Genomic DNA, 13298 nt, shown 5'->3' with positions numbered 1-13298 from the left:
TAAGGGTTGACACAGACAGCGACGTAGGGACTGGTGGGTCTCCTTTGTCCTCCGGGAGGGGTGCTGCCCTGCTTTCTTGGCTCTGGGTATTGGGAGGAGTCACAAGATTGTGACTTGGGAAGTCAGTGAGTATGTCTACCTTGCGACAGGTTGTCACTGATGCCTCTTAAAATAGGAAGCCCAGTGTCTGCTGGATTCGAAGTTCACAATTTTTTTTTGAGATGGAATCTCTCTCTGTCGCCCAAGCTGGATTGCAGTGATGCAATCTTGGCTCACTGTAACCTCCGCCTCCTGGGTTCAAGTGATTCTCCTGCTTCAGCCTCCTGAGTAGCTGGGATTACAGGCGTATGCCACCACATCTGGCTGATTTTTGTATTTTTAGTGGAGATGGGATTTCTCCATGTTGGTCAGGCTGGTCTCCCCAACGCCTGACCTCAGGTGATCCAACTACCTCGGCCTCCCAAAGTGCTGGGATTACAGGCATGAGTCACCAAGCCCTGCATACTTATTTTTTCTTCAAGACGGGGTGTCCCTCTGCCACCTGGCCTGGGATGCGGTGGCATGATTATAGTTCACTGCAGCCTCAAACTCCTGGACTCAAGTGATCCTCCCACCTCAGCTTCTGGAATAGCTAGGACTAAGGTACGCACCACTGTTCCTGGCTAATTTTAAGTTTTTTTGTAGAGATGGGGTCTCACTAAGTTTGCCAGGGCTGGTCTTGAACTTCTAGCTTCAAATGAGCCTTCCACTTTGGCCTCCCAAAGTGCTGGGATTACAGGCATGAGCCACTGTGCCTGGCCAAGTTATTTTTAATATTATGTGTATGTTATTTTATTTCTTCTTCCTTTTTTTTTTTTTTTTTCCCCCAAGATGGAGTCTTGCTCTGTTGCCCAGGGAGTGCAGTAGCATTATCTCCGCTCATTGCAGCCTCCGCCTTCTGGGTTCAAGCGATTCTCCTGTCTCAGCCTCCCAAGTAGCTGGGACTACTGCACCTGCCACCATGCCCAGCTAACTTTTTTTTTTTTAACTTATTACTCACCCATGAATGTATGTATATGTTATTTTAATCATGATTTGTAACACTAACAGCCTCTTTAAAATTTTATTGTATTTCTAAACAACTTTATTGAGATATAACTAGAATATAATAACTGCATATATTTAAAGTGTACAATTTGGGAGGCACAGTGGCTCCCTTCTCTAATCCCAGCACTTTGGGAGGCTGAGACGGGCAGATTACTAGAGGTTAGGAGTTCGAGACTAGCCTGGCCAACATGGTGAAACCCTGTCTGTATTAAAATACAAAAATTAGCTGGGCGTGGTGGTGTGCGCCTGTAATCCCAGCTACTTGGGAGGCTAAGGCAGGAAGATTGCTTGAACCGGGAGGTGGAGGTTGCAGTGAGCCGAGATCGCACCACTACACTCTAGCCTGGGTGACAGAGTGAGACACTGTCTCAAATAAAGGCAAAAAAAAAAAAAAAAAAAGTACAGTTTACTGAGTTTTGACATATGTATGCATATGTGAAACCACAGTACATTCACCACGGACTTATTCATCACTCTCAAACATTTCCTCATGTCCCCTTGTAATCCCTCCATCCCTCCTCTCACCTATCCCTGACTCCCCACCCTCACTCCCAAGAAACCACTGGTCTGCTTTCTGTCACTATTGATGTTTATATTTTCAAGGATTTTATATAAAGAATAATAGACCAGGCTCTCTCTTCCTACCGCCGAAGATGCCGAAAGGAAAGAAGGCCAAGGGGAAGAAGGTGGCTCTGGCCCCTGCTGTCGTCAAGAAGCAGGAGGCCAAGAAAGTGGTGAATCCACTATTTGAGAAAAGGCCTAAAAATGTTGGCATTGGACAAGATATCCAGCCCAAAAGAGACCTCACCCGCTTTGTGAAATGGCCCCGCTCTATCAGGTTGCAGCGGCAGAGAGCCATCCTCTATTAGCGGCTGAAAGTGCCCCCTGCAATTAACCAGTTCACCCAGGTCCTGGACCGCCAAACAGCAACCCAGCTGCTTAAGCTGGCCCACAAGTACAGACCAGAGACGAAGCAAGAGAAGAAGCAGAGGCTGTTGGCCCGGGCCGAGAAGAAAGAGGCTGGCAAAGGGGACGTCCCCAGTAAGAGACCACCTGTCCTCTGAGCAGGAGTCAACACCGTCACCACCTTGGTGGAAAAGAAGAAAGCGCAGCTGGTGGTGATTGCTCATGATGTGGATCCCATTGAGCTCGTTGTCTTCTTGCCTGCCCTCTGTCGTAAAATGGGAGTCCCTTACTGCATCATCAAGGGGAAGGCAAGACTGGGACGTCTCGTACACAGGAAGACCTGCACCGCTGTCGCCTTCACACACATTAATCCGGAAGACAAAGGTGCTTTGGCTAAGCTGGTGGAAACTGGCTGCACCAATTACAATGACAGATACGATGAGATACGGCGTCACTGGGGAGGCAATGTCCTGGGTCCCAAGTCTGTGGCTCGCATCGCCAAGCTAGAAAAGGCAAAGGCTAAAGAACTTGCCACGAAACTGGGTTAACTGTATACCGTTTTCTTTAAATAAAAATAATTAATGCAAAAAAAAAAAAAAAAAAGAATAATAGACCGGATGAGGTGGCTCAAGCCTGTAATCCTAGCACTTTCGGAGACTGAGGTGGGCAGATCACCTGAGGTGGGAAGTTCGAGACCAGCCTGACCAATATGGAGAAACCCCGTCTCTATTAAAAATACAAATTAAGGCTGGGCACGGTGGCTCAAGCCTGTAATCCCAGCACTTTGGGAGGCTGAAGCGGGCGGATCACGAGGTCAAGAGATCGAGACCATCTTGGCCAACATGGTGAAACCCCGTCTCTACTAAAAATACAAAAATTAGCTGGGCATGGTGGCGTGCGCCTGTAGTCCCAGCTACTCGGGAGGCTGAGGCAGGAGAATTGCTTGAACCCAGGAGGCGGAGGTTGCAGTGAGCTGAGATTGTGCCACTGCACTCCAGCCTGGCGCCTAGCGACAGAGTGAGACTCTATCTCAAAAAAAAAAAAAAAAAAAAAAAGAAGATACAAATTAGCTGGGTGTGGTAGCGCATGCCTATAATCCCAGTTACTCAGGAGGCTGAGACAGGAGAATCACTTGAACCTGGGAGGTGGAGTTTGCAGTGAAGTCCAGATTGCGCCATTCCACTTCAGCCTGGGCAACAAGAGTGAAACTCTGTCTCAAAAAATAATAAAATTTGGGCGGATGCCATGGCTCATGCCTGTAATCCTAGCACTTTGGGAGGCCAAGGCAGGCGGATCACCTGAGGTCCGGAATTAAAGACTAGCCTGGCTAACATGATGAAACCCTGTCCCTACTAAAAGTAAAAAAGAAATTAGCCAGGTGTGGCGAACACCTGTAGTCCTAGCTACGTGGGAGGCTGAGGCAGGAGAATCACTTGAGCCCAGGAGTTTCCTTCATTGAACATAATTATTTTGAGAGTCATCCACATTATTGTTGGTATCAGTAGTTCATCCCTTTTTCTTACGGGTATGTGGTAAGAATATACCACAGTTGTTTGCCAATTCACCTGTTGATGAATATTTGGGTTGTTTCTAGTGTTTGGATATGACAAATAAAGCAACTATATATATTCATGTACAACATGTACAGGTCTTTGAGTGGACCTCTGCTTTCATTTATCTGAGGTAAGTATCTTTTCAACTTTTTTTTTTTTTTGAGACAGAGCTCTGTTGCCCAGGCTAGAGTGCAGTGACACCATCTCGGCTCACCGCAACCTCCACCTCCCGGGCTCACGTGATTTTTCTGCCTCAGCCTCCTGAGTAGCTAGGACCACAGGTGCTCGCCATCACGCCCAGCTACTTTTTGTGTTTTTTTTGTAGAGACTGGGTTTTGCCATGTTTCCCAGGGTGATCTTAAACTCTTGGGCTCAAGCAATCTGCCTGCCTTAGCCTCCTAAAGTGCTGGGAATACAGGCATGAGCCACTGGGCCTGGCTTAACTTTTTTTTTGAAACTGTGTCTCACTCTTGATTGGAGTGGAATGCAGTGGCATGATCACAGCTCCCTGCAGCCTCGACCCCCTGGGCTCAAGTGATCCTTCCATCTCAGCCTCCCGAGTAGCTGGTACTACAGGCATAAACCATCACATCCAGCTAATTTTTTTGTATTTTGTAGAGACAGGGTTTCTGCATGCTGCTCAGGCTGGTCTCAAGCTTTTGGGCTCAAGCATTCCTGAGTCCAGGGGTTTGGCAGGTGGAGGGCTGCTTCATCCTCCCGAAGTGCTGGGATTATAGGCGTGGGCCACCATGCCCAGCCACCTTTTTAACTTTTTTTTGAGATGGAGTTTTGCTTTTGTTGCCCAGGCTGGAGTGCGATGGGGCTCACTGCATACTCCGCCTCCCAGGGTCAAATGATTCTCCTGCCTCAGCCTTCTAAGTAGTTGGGATTACAGGCATGTGCCACCACTCCGGGCTAATTTTTGAATTTTTAGTGGAGATGGGGTTTCACCATGTTGTCAGGCTGGTCTCGAACTCCTGACCTCAGGTGATCCACCTGCCTCAGCCTCCCAAAGTGCTGGGGTTACAGGTGTGAGCCACTGTGCCCAACCTTAATTTTTTTTTTTTTTTTAATATGGAGTTTTGTTCTTGTTGCCCAGGCTGGAGTGCAATGATGAGATCTTGGTACACTGCAGTCTCTGCCTCCTGGGTTCAAGTGATTCTCCTGCCTTAGCCTCCCAAGTAGCTGGGATTATGGGCACCTGCTACCATGCCTGACTAATTTTTTGTATTTAGTAGAGACAGGGTTTCACCATGTTGGTCAGGCTGGTTTCAAACTCCTGAACTCAGGTGATCCACCCACCCTCTCAAAGTGCTGAGATTACAGGCCTGAGCCACTGCATCCAGTCTACCTTTTTAACTTTTAAAGAAATCTCTGCCAAAGTGTTTTCCAAAGTGATTGTACCGCATTCCTACCACTAGTGAATGAGAGTTACAGTTGCTGTGCATTCTTACTAATACTTTATGTGATCAGTCTTTTCCATTTTAGTCATTTTAGTAGGTATGTAGTGGTATGTCATTGGTTTTTTTTCTTTTGAGACAGAATTTCGCTTTGTCACCCAGGCTGGAGTGCAGTGCTGTAATCTTGGTTCACTGCAACCTCTGCCTTCTGGGTTCAAGTGATTCTTCTGCCTCAGCCTCCTGAGTAGCTGGGACTACAGGTACATGCCACTATGCTGGGCTAATTTTTGTATTTTTAGTAGAGACAGAGTCTTAGTGTGTTGGCCAGGCTGGTCTTGAGCTCCTGACCTCAAGTGATCTGCCTGTTTCGGCCTCCCAAAGTGCTGGGACTGGAGGCGTGAGCTACCCTACCTGGCCCTCACTGGCATTTTATTTGCATTTTCCTCATGACTAATTAGGTACAAAGCTTGTATTCACATTTGATAAAATCTGTCAGCAAGCTTGAAAGACAGTGATAGAGTTTGGATATTTGTACTCACCTGAATCTCATGTTGAAATGGAATCCCCAGTATTGGAGGTGGAGCCTAGTGGGAGGTGTTTGGGTCATGGGCGCAGATCCCTGGTGAATGGCTTGGGCCATCAACGTAGCCATAAGTGAGCTCTTGCTCTGAGTTCACACGAGATCTGTCTGTTCAAAAGTGTGTGGCAGAAGCCAAGGTAGGAGGAGCCCAGGAGTTTGAGACCAGCTTGGCCAACATAGTGAGACCTTGTCTGAATTCATTAAAAAAAAAAAAAAAAAAAAAAAGGGTGTGGCCCCTTCCCCACACTCTCCCTCTCTCTTGCTTCTACTCTTGCCGTGTGACACATGCCTGTTCCTCCTTTGCCTTCTGCCATGATTGCAAGCTTCCTGAGGCCTCCCCAGAAACTGAGCAGATGCCAGCACCATGCTTCCTGTAAAGCCTGCAGAACAGTGAGCCAATCAAACCTCTTTTCTTTATAAATTACCCAGTCTCAAGTATTGATAGCAATGCAAAAATGGCTTAATGTAGATGAAATATCCTCAGCCTGATACAGAATATCTGCAAAAGCCCTACTGGTAACTACACACGTAACAGTGAAATACTGAATGTTTTCCCCCTAAGACTGGGAATAAGGCAATGGTGTCTGTTCTCATCACCTGCTCGACATTCTACTGGAGGTTCCAGACAGTGCAATAAGAGAATAAAAAAATAAATAAATAAAAGGCATCTAAATTGGGAAGGAAGAAATAAAAGTCTCTTTATTCATAGATGATGTGATACTCTATGTAGAAAATTGGATGGATTCTCCAAAAAAGTTAGCAGAACTTATAGGTGAGTTCAATAAAGTTGCAAGATCAATATACAAAAGTCAATATTTCTATTTCTTAGCAATGAGCAATCAAATTGAGATGAATAATACCAATTACAATGCCATAAAAATATGAAATAGAGATAAATCTGATAAAAGACACATAAAATCTGTACACTGAAAGTGGCAAAACATTGCTAAGGGAAATTAAAAAACTAAGCAAAGAGATTGTACCATATTCATATATTGGAAGATTCCATATATATATATATTTTTTTGAGATTTTTTTCTTCTCTGCTGCCTGGGCTGGAGTGCAGTGGCATGATCTCTGCTCACTGCAACCTCCACCTCCCAAGTTCAAGCGATTCTTGTGCCTCAGCCTCCCATGTAGCTGGGATTACAGGCGCACACCACCATGCCTAGAAAATTTTTGTATTTTTAGTAGAGACGGGGTTTCACCATGTTGGCCAGGCTGGTCTCAAACTCCTGACCTCAAGTGATCTGCCCACTTTGGCCTCCCAAAGTGCTGGTATTACAAGGATGAACCACCACACCTGGCTCAATATTGTTAAAATATCTATTTTTTAAATTCAGGTGTAATCACATACAGTGAAATGTACTGATCTTAAGAGTACAGTACAATGAGTTTTAACAAATGTGCGCACCTGTATAACACAACCCCGTATCATGATAGAACACATTTTCATTATTTTAGAAGGTTTCCTTTTAACTCTTCCCACTCAATCTCTGCTCTCCTAGAAACAATTGTTTTGAATTCTTTCACCGTAAATTAGTTTTGCCCGTTCTAGAATTTTATACAAATGACTAACATCCAACTTTAAACCAAACGTACAACAATAATTTATAATTTAGACTTCACTAGTTTATTTTTTATTTTTTTTGAGATGGAGTTTTGCTCTTGTTGCCCAGGCTGGAGTGCAGTGGTGCAATCTTGGCTCGCCGCAACCTCCGGCTCCCCAGGTTCAAGCGATTCTCCTGCTTCAAGCTCCTGAGTAGCTGGGATTACAGGCATGCACTACCACACCTGGCTAATTTTGTATTTTTAGAGATGGGTTTTCTCCCTGTCGGTCAGGCTGGTCTTGAACTCCTGACCTCAGGTGATCCGCCCGCCTTGGCTTCCCAAAGTGCTGGGATTACAGGTGTGAGCCCCCACGCCCGGCTTCACTGGCTGATTGCTCACTTTCAATCCTTTTATAGTATCTCAACTTCCCCATTTTGAATTTTGTATTTTGATTCCTCTTCAGATAGTTGATGTGTCTCAAACATTTTTTTGAAAATGGTATGTAGATAATTTTTTTTTTTTTTTGAGACAGAGTCTCACTCTGTCACCCAGGCTGGAGTGTAGCGTTGAGATCTCGGCTTAAACTGCAATCTCCGCCTCCCGGGTTCAAGTGATTCTCCTGCCTCAGCCTCCTGAGTAGCTGGGATTACACGTATGTGCCACCACGCCTAGCTAATTTTTGTATTTTTGTAGAGACAGAGTTTCACCATGTTGGCCAGGCTGGTCTCGAACTCCTGACCTCAGGTGATCTGCCTGCCTCAGCCTCCCAAATGCTGGGATTAGAGGTGTTGGCCATTGCGCCTGGCCATGATGTGTTTTCTGAACCTGTATGTATGAGAGAATGACATTCTCTTGCCTCTATATTTGGGCAATGACTTGGTTGGCATAGGTTTCACGACCTGGCTCCACTGTCTGGAGAGCAGCAGGTCACCTTGACTTTTGTTCCTTTGACGGTAACCTCCTTTTTTTGTTTTGCCTGGATGCTTTTGGATATATTCTTTCTTCTTTTTGTCTTCATTTTTGAAATTCAAATCCTGGCATTCTCCAAGGCAGAGACATGAACGTGTCTTAAAGGGAAAAAGTTGGCGTCTTATTGTTCCTGGTAAAGCATTATTGAATAACAAGATGGAAACTGAAGTGGTCTTGTACATCCAATTGCCTACTGCAACCTAAACTAGTAACCTTGGGCATTTGGGCTCAGACACTTCAGGGCTGTTGCCTTTATCAATCGGCTCTGGGAGGTCCTCTCTGCTTTGAGGACCTGCTCTCAACTATGGCAAATTTTCATCCCCAAGAGTGGATTTGGGTTTTGGAAAGAACCAAAGGGAATTTGGTACTAAATTCTGGTGAAGGAGACAAGGTGAAGGATGCATCTTTTGGCCAGGAAAAATTGTTCTGTTATGTAATAACTGTAAAACTTATTAATTCTAAGGGAGGAATTTTTAAAAGTTCCTTAGCAATCAAGCCTCTGTATCTTTGCATGTGCCGTTCATGCTGCCTATAGTGCCCTTCCTATTTGCTTGGGCTTGGACCCCTACAACTTGAACAGAGCAAGGGGCATTCTGCCTCCATTCCCAGAATGCTCCCACAGAGTACACTTTCTCACTCCTCCACCACCCTGGGAACAAGTAAGGAAAGGTTTTTTTCTTCTGAGTCTTTGGTACATTGCACATAGTAGAGGTATATTAGTAGGTTTTGCATTGTCAGAAAGGAGTACCTGAGACTGAGTAATTTAGAAAGAAAAGAGTTCTGCAGGCTGTACCAGCATGGCACCAGCATCTGCTCTGCTTCTGGTGAGGTCTCAGGAAGCCTTCGCTCATGGCTGAAGGCAAAGGGGGAGCAGGCGTGTCACGTGGCGAGAGAGGGAACCATCCCAGACTGCTTGATGTTTGTGACAATGAAGAAAATGTATGTGTTAGAAAACAATATGACTTCCTAAGCTATTGTCATGAAGCAGTTGACATTTATTTGGATGTAGAAAATGATGGTGAAAGTGTTTGAAGCGAGAACAAATTGCCTCCTGTTGCATTACTCTTATTCATTACCCACAGTGGCGTGCCGGTACGTGTTTAACAATCACTCCCCGGAAGGGGAAGAACAGCCCTGCTTTGTAGTGTTTGACCATTTCTGTAGTGTAAATATTCCCGCTACGGCTGATTTCAGTCTATCAATGGGTTATCAACTAGCTAGCAAAATCCCTGAACATGCAAAATGTTGACTCTTGCAAGCCGGTAGAAGGTGGCTGAAGCTGGCTCCGATGCGCTACCTCTTTTTTTTTCCACCATCGCCCAGTTCATTTGCATGCCCTTTATACGGCACATGTCTACGACATATTTTATCCCTTGCATCAATCTGATACTACTTGTATCTTCATTTTACAGGTAGTAAAATAAGGCCCAGAGACAAAGGGACTTGTTCAAGGTGGCAAAGCTTTCCTGTCTATTCCTGGGTTCAGTCTCTCACTGTAGCTCCTTGTCTGGAGCACAACACTTCGAGGGGCTAGAGAGATGTCTTCTTTGCTCAGCTTTCTGCCCTCTGGTGTTGAGGGAGGGGCCCAAGGACCCCATGCTTGGCACCAGCTCTCATGCCCAGGACTTCCCTTTGCTGGCAGCTGAGCTGTGATGAATGTTGGCATTTGTTGCATTCATTTGCTACTGGATAAACAGGTGACAAGGAGTTTAACAGCTTTCATTGACGGGGATCAGCTCTCGCTCTCATGGCCTCATTCAGGATCTGGACAGTGTCTTGTTGTCTGACAGCTAAGTGAAGTGATGAATCCCCCTTTACAGTTTAGGATTTTAAGTCTTTTCTTCCAGATGAGTCCCAGGAGCATCCAGCCATAGGCAAGGTCTTTAGGAGCCCAAGCTAATGGTGGGGATGGCTCCCCCAGGAGATGAGAGGTGAACGTGCTGCCTGCTTCCTGCTATGTCATTTTATCTTTAACAGCTTCTAGTTTCTGGGCTTGTTGAGGGTCTGTGTTAGGGACTGTGTGAGACTTTCTGAGAGATCACCACCTAGATATGTGATGTCACAGAAAGTGAGTATTGTAATGGACCTCAGTGATCTAGCTAGAAACTTCTTGCTTACAGATGAGGAAACCGAGACTCAGAGAGGGGAAGTAGTTTGCTTGAGGTCAAGCAGCAGTGAGTAACAGTGCCAGAAGTTGGCCCCAGGGCTTCTGACTCCCCACTCTGCGCCCTTCCCTCACCCTAAGTGTCTCTGAGAGAGCATGAAACTGTGCCCTTTCTCAGCGGAGGGCAGAGACGACTCAGCCTGAGCCTGTGGGAGCTCAGCCCAGTTCCCTGCTTCCTGGGCTTGTCCAGCCTTCTCTGAAGAGGCCAGGCCACCTGCCTATTCCACCTGGCATGTCCTGCTTAGGTGAATCAAGCTGTACCAGGATGAGGAAGCCACAGAGTCACTTCCCAGAAGGGAAAATAATGCTGTGTGCTAGAGGACGACGGGGTGGGAAAGCCGGGAACAGACTTGGACTTGCTGTTCCTGGGGTGCTGCGGCTGAGATTTCTGAGTTGGGGGGTGCCCTGCCCTTCACCATGGCTGCTTTCCATCTGGGCATTGACTATGTCTGCTAAGTGGGACGTCCCAGCAATGTCCTTCCATCGTGATGCCTTTGGTGAATTTCCAGGCACATCGGAGCTGAGCCAGTGGTGGCTTAGGCTCCTCAGCTCTTCTGCTGCAGTGGCTGGCTGTCCTCAGGACAGCTGGCTTGGGTTGGGTGTTGTTCTAGCAGATCTGGGATGTTCCAGGAACTGTGCTATATATCCTGTTGAGTATTGGCCAAGTGTGCCAGGAAGGGCAGGGGGCCAAGGACTTGGATTCATTTGGCAAAGTTAACTCTCAGCACCTCTTGAGAACACTAGAGAGAGGGGGCTCAGAGCCTTGCTTGGGGAGGGTCAGTGGGGAAGCAGCGGATCAAGGGAAGATAACATGGTGGCGTGTTTGATGGTTTGCCACGTGTTTTCCCATATATTATTTCATCTGATCCTTGCCATAGCCCCATTATTGTTTCCATTTTAAAACTGAAGAAATGGGGACACAGAAAGATGAAATGACTTTGCCCAGCACACGTTGCAGTCAAATTGGAATCCCACCTGTCACTCTCTACCTGTGAGATCTTGAGCATGTTAGATTACCTTTCTGAGCCTTGATTCCTGCCTGTACAAAGGGGATAATGAATGCTGCTTTGCGAAGGTTTGTTTAGGCAGTACAGTATTTGCCCTGAGTGGGAACCCAGGGCCTCTGACTTTTTCCTTTTCCCCTGACCTCAAATCACACAGCCCAAGACAGTGGAGCTGGGCCTGGGATTGAACTTCTGTTCCGTTTTTTAGTGTCTTGTCCCCCTTACTCTTTGGTATACGTGAGATAAAGCTGGCAGTTTTGGAAAACGAATTCTTACTAAGAAATAAAGGGGAAACACGGAAATAGACATGAAGGTGTGAACAAAGGGCCAAATGCTGACGCCATGTCTGTGTAATGTGGGGTGTGAGCTGGCATGCCTGGGGCTATCCCACCTCCACCCCTGCTCTTTTGTCTTCTCGAAGCAAGTCTGGCTGGCCCAGACTTGCAATATGCCCCATAGGCAGGTCTCCAGGGTTCCCGGGGCCCTCCCAGAAGCTTCTCCCACCTGCTCTGGGTGTGGGCCCTGCAAATGGGATCAACGATGAATGGTCTGAGCCTACCTGGGACAGGGAGTGTGGCCAACAAAAACCTGCCCCGAACGTGCCCAATGCGCCTTTTGATGGCCCTGGGGCCCCCAGTGAGTGGATCCTCAGCACACCTCAGGACTCGAACCCCTTCCCACCATGGCCGCAGGCAGTGTTGTTTTTTTTTTTTTTTTTGACAGCAGAGGTGAATCTGGAAGGCCCACACTCAGGATATGTAGGCCATGTAGGCACGAGGGAGGTGCAACTTAAGCCTTGGTCATACCCGGTTTTCTTCTGTCAGTCATTCTTCATGGGCTCCATTTTCATGATATCTGGTGGGATTGAACTTGACCAGCTCAAAATTTGGTGTTGTCAATTACAGTCAACTTTCATTAAGCCAAACCTAGTATGGAGCTTGGAGCCCATTCGTTCATTCATTCAATCAAGGAGTATCTATCGCTCATTATACATGAATCAGGACATAAAAGGTTGAACAAAACCCAGCCCTTGCCTTTGGTGAGCTCACAGATCAATAAGGGAAACAGACAAGAAAATACAACAGTGTGATAACATGGATGTTAATACCTCCAGGAGGAGGGAGGGCGAAGTGGTGTGACAGTGACTTACAGAGTCTATGGAATTAGATGAGCTGACTCCTGCAAGCCAACCAGGGCATGGTGACCCTTCCCTTCACAGTTGCTGCCACTGGGACCCACCCAGGTGTGATGGGAGATGAAGGGAGCTGGGGCACGCAGCAGCACCCCCTCATGTATGCCCTCATTCTCCCACTCTCTTTCTCAGGGTAACGTGACTCACCTGAGCCTGCGTTTCCTCTGCTTACATCTCAGGGAGGGGCTTGACCTCACCTAGTGCTGGCTGGCTGGCTGGTCGGCTCTATATCTTGATGCTGTGACTTCCTGGGACCCACTTTTGCTTCCAGGAGTCCATGTTTCTGCTGGTCACTGATTTAGCCACTGCAGTCACCCCCTGCCCCAACTCCTGGCAAGGGTTATGGATTTTATTCAGTACACAATGTACACAATTGTTTTGGTCTTAGGATATAGTGACCTATGGCCATCTGCCCATAATTAGGTCCTTATTTCACGTTATTTGGTATTTTTTGCTGAATAGCCTGGGCAGGTCCTTTTTCTATGGCTTCAGCTTCACCTCTTGGATGACCATTTTGGTGCTGTTCTCCATTCTGAACTTTTTTTTTGTGGGAGGGGTTAGGGTCTTCCTATGTTGTCCACGCTGGTCTCAAACTCCTAGGCTCAGAGGTCCTCCCGCCTCAGCCTCCAAGTTCATTCTGAACTTCGCTTCCAGTTTCTGGGGCTCGTCAGGCTCACGCTCACCTTCGCTCACCTTGTGCCTTTGTGTGTACTGTGTTCTCTCCTGGAACGTTCTTGCCCCTTCTGCTCTCCTGGCCACCTCTTCCCCTTGCTTTGGTTCCATGTCACTTCCTTCTCTGGCTCTGCTACTCCTTCCCCAAGGTGAGGTGACCTTGCTCCGGAATTCTACAGCACACTCTGTCTAGCTTCAGCACCCCTGGGAGAGTCTGTGTG

The 13298-nt window shown here is 46.9% G+C and overlaps 1 pseudogene; it reads left to right on the top strand.

Annotated features, from left to right (window-relative positions):
• The first annotated feature begins 1727 nt into the window (after nucleotides 1-1727).
• LOC108292459 lies at nucleotides 1728-2582 on the top strand (annotated as a pseudogene).
• The last annotated feature ends 10716 nt before the right edge of the window (nucleotides 2583-13298 follow it).

This window comes from Cebus imitator, unplaced genomic scaffold (assembly GCF_001604975.1).
Source record: "Cebus imitator isolate Cc_AM_T3 unplaced genomic scaffold, Cebus_imitator-1.0 Scaffold491, whole genome shotgun sequence".
Classification (NCBI taxonomy): domain Eukaryota; kingdom Metazoa; phylum Chordata; class Mammalia; order Primates; family Cebidae; genus Cebus; species Cebus imitator.
Note: the sequence above shows the minus strand (reverse complement) of the source record. Positions and strands in the feature narration are given on the sequence as shown.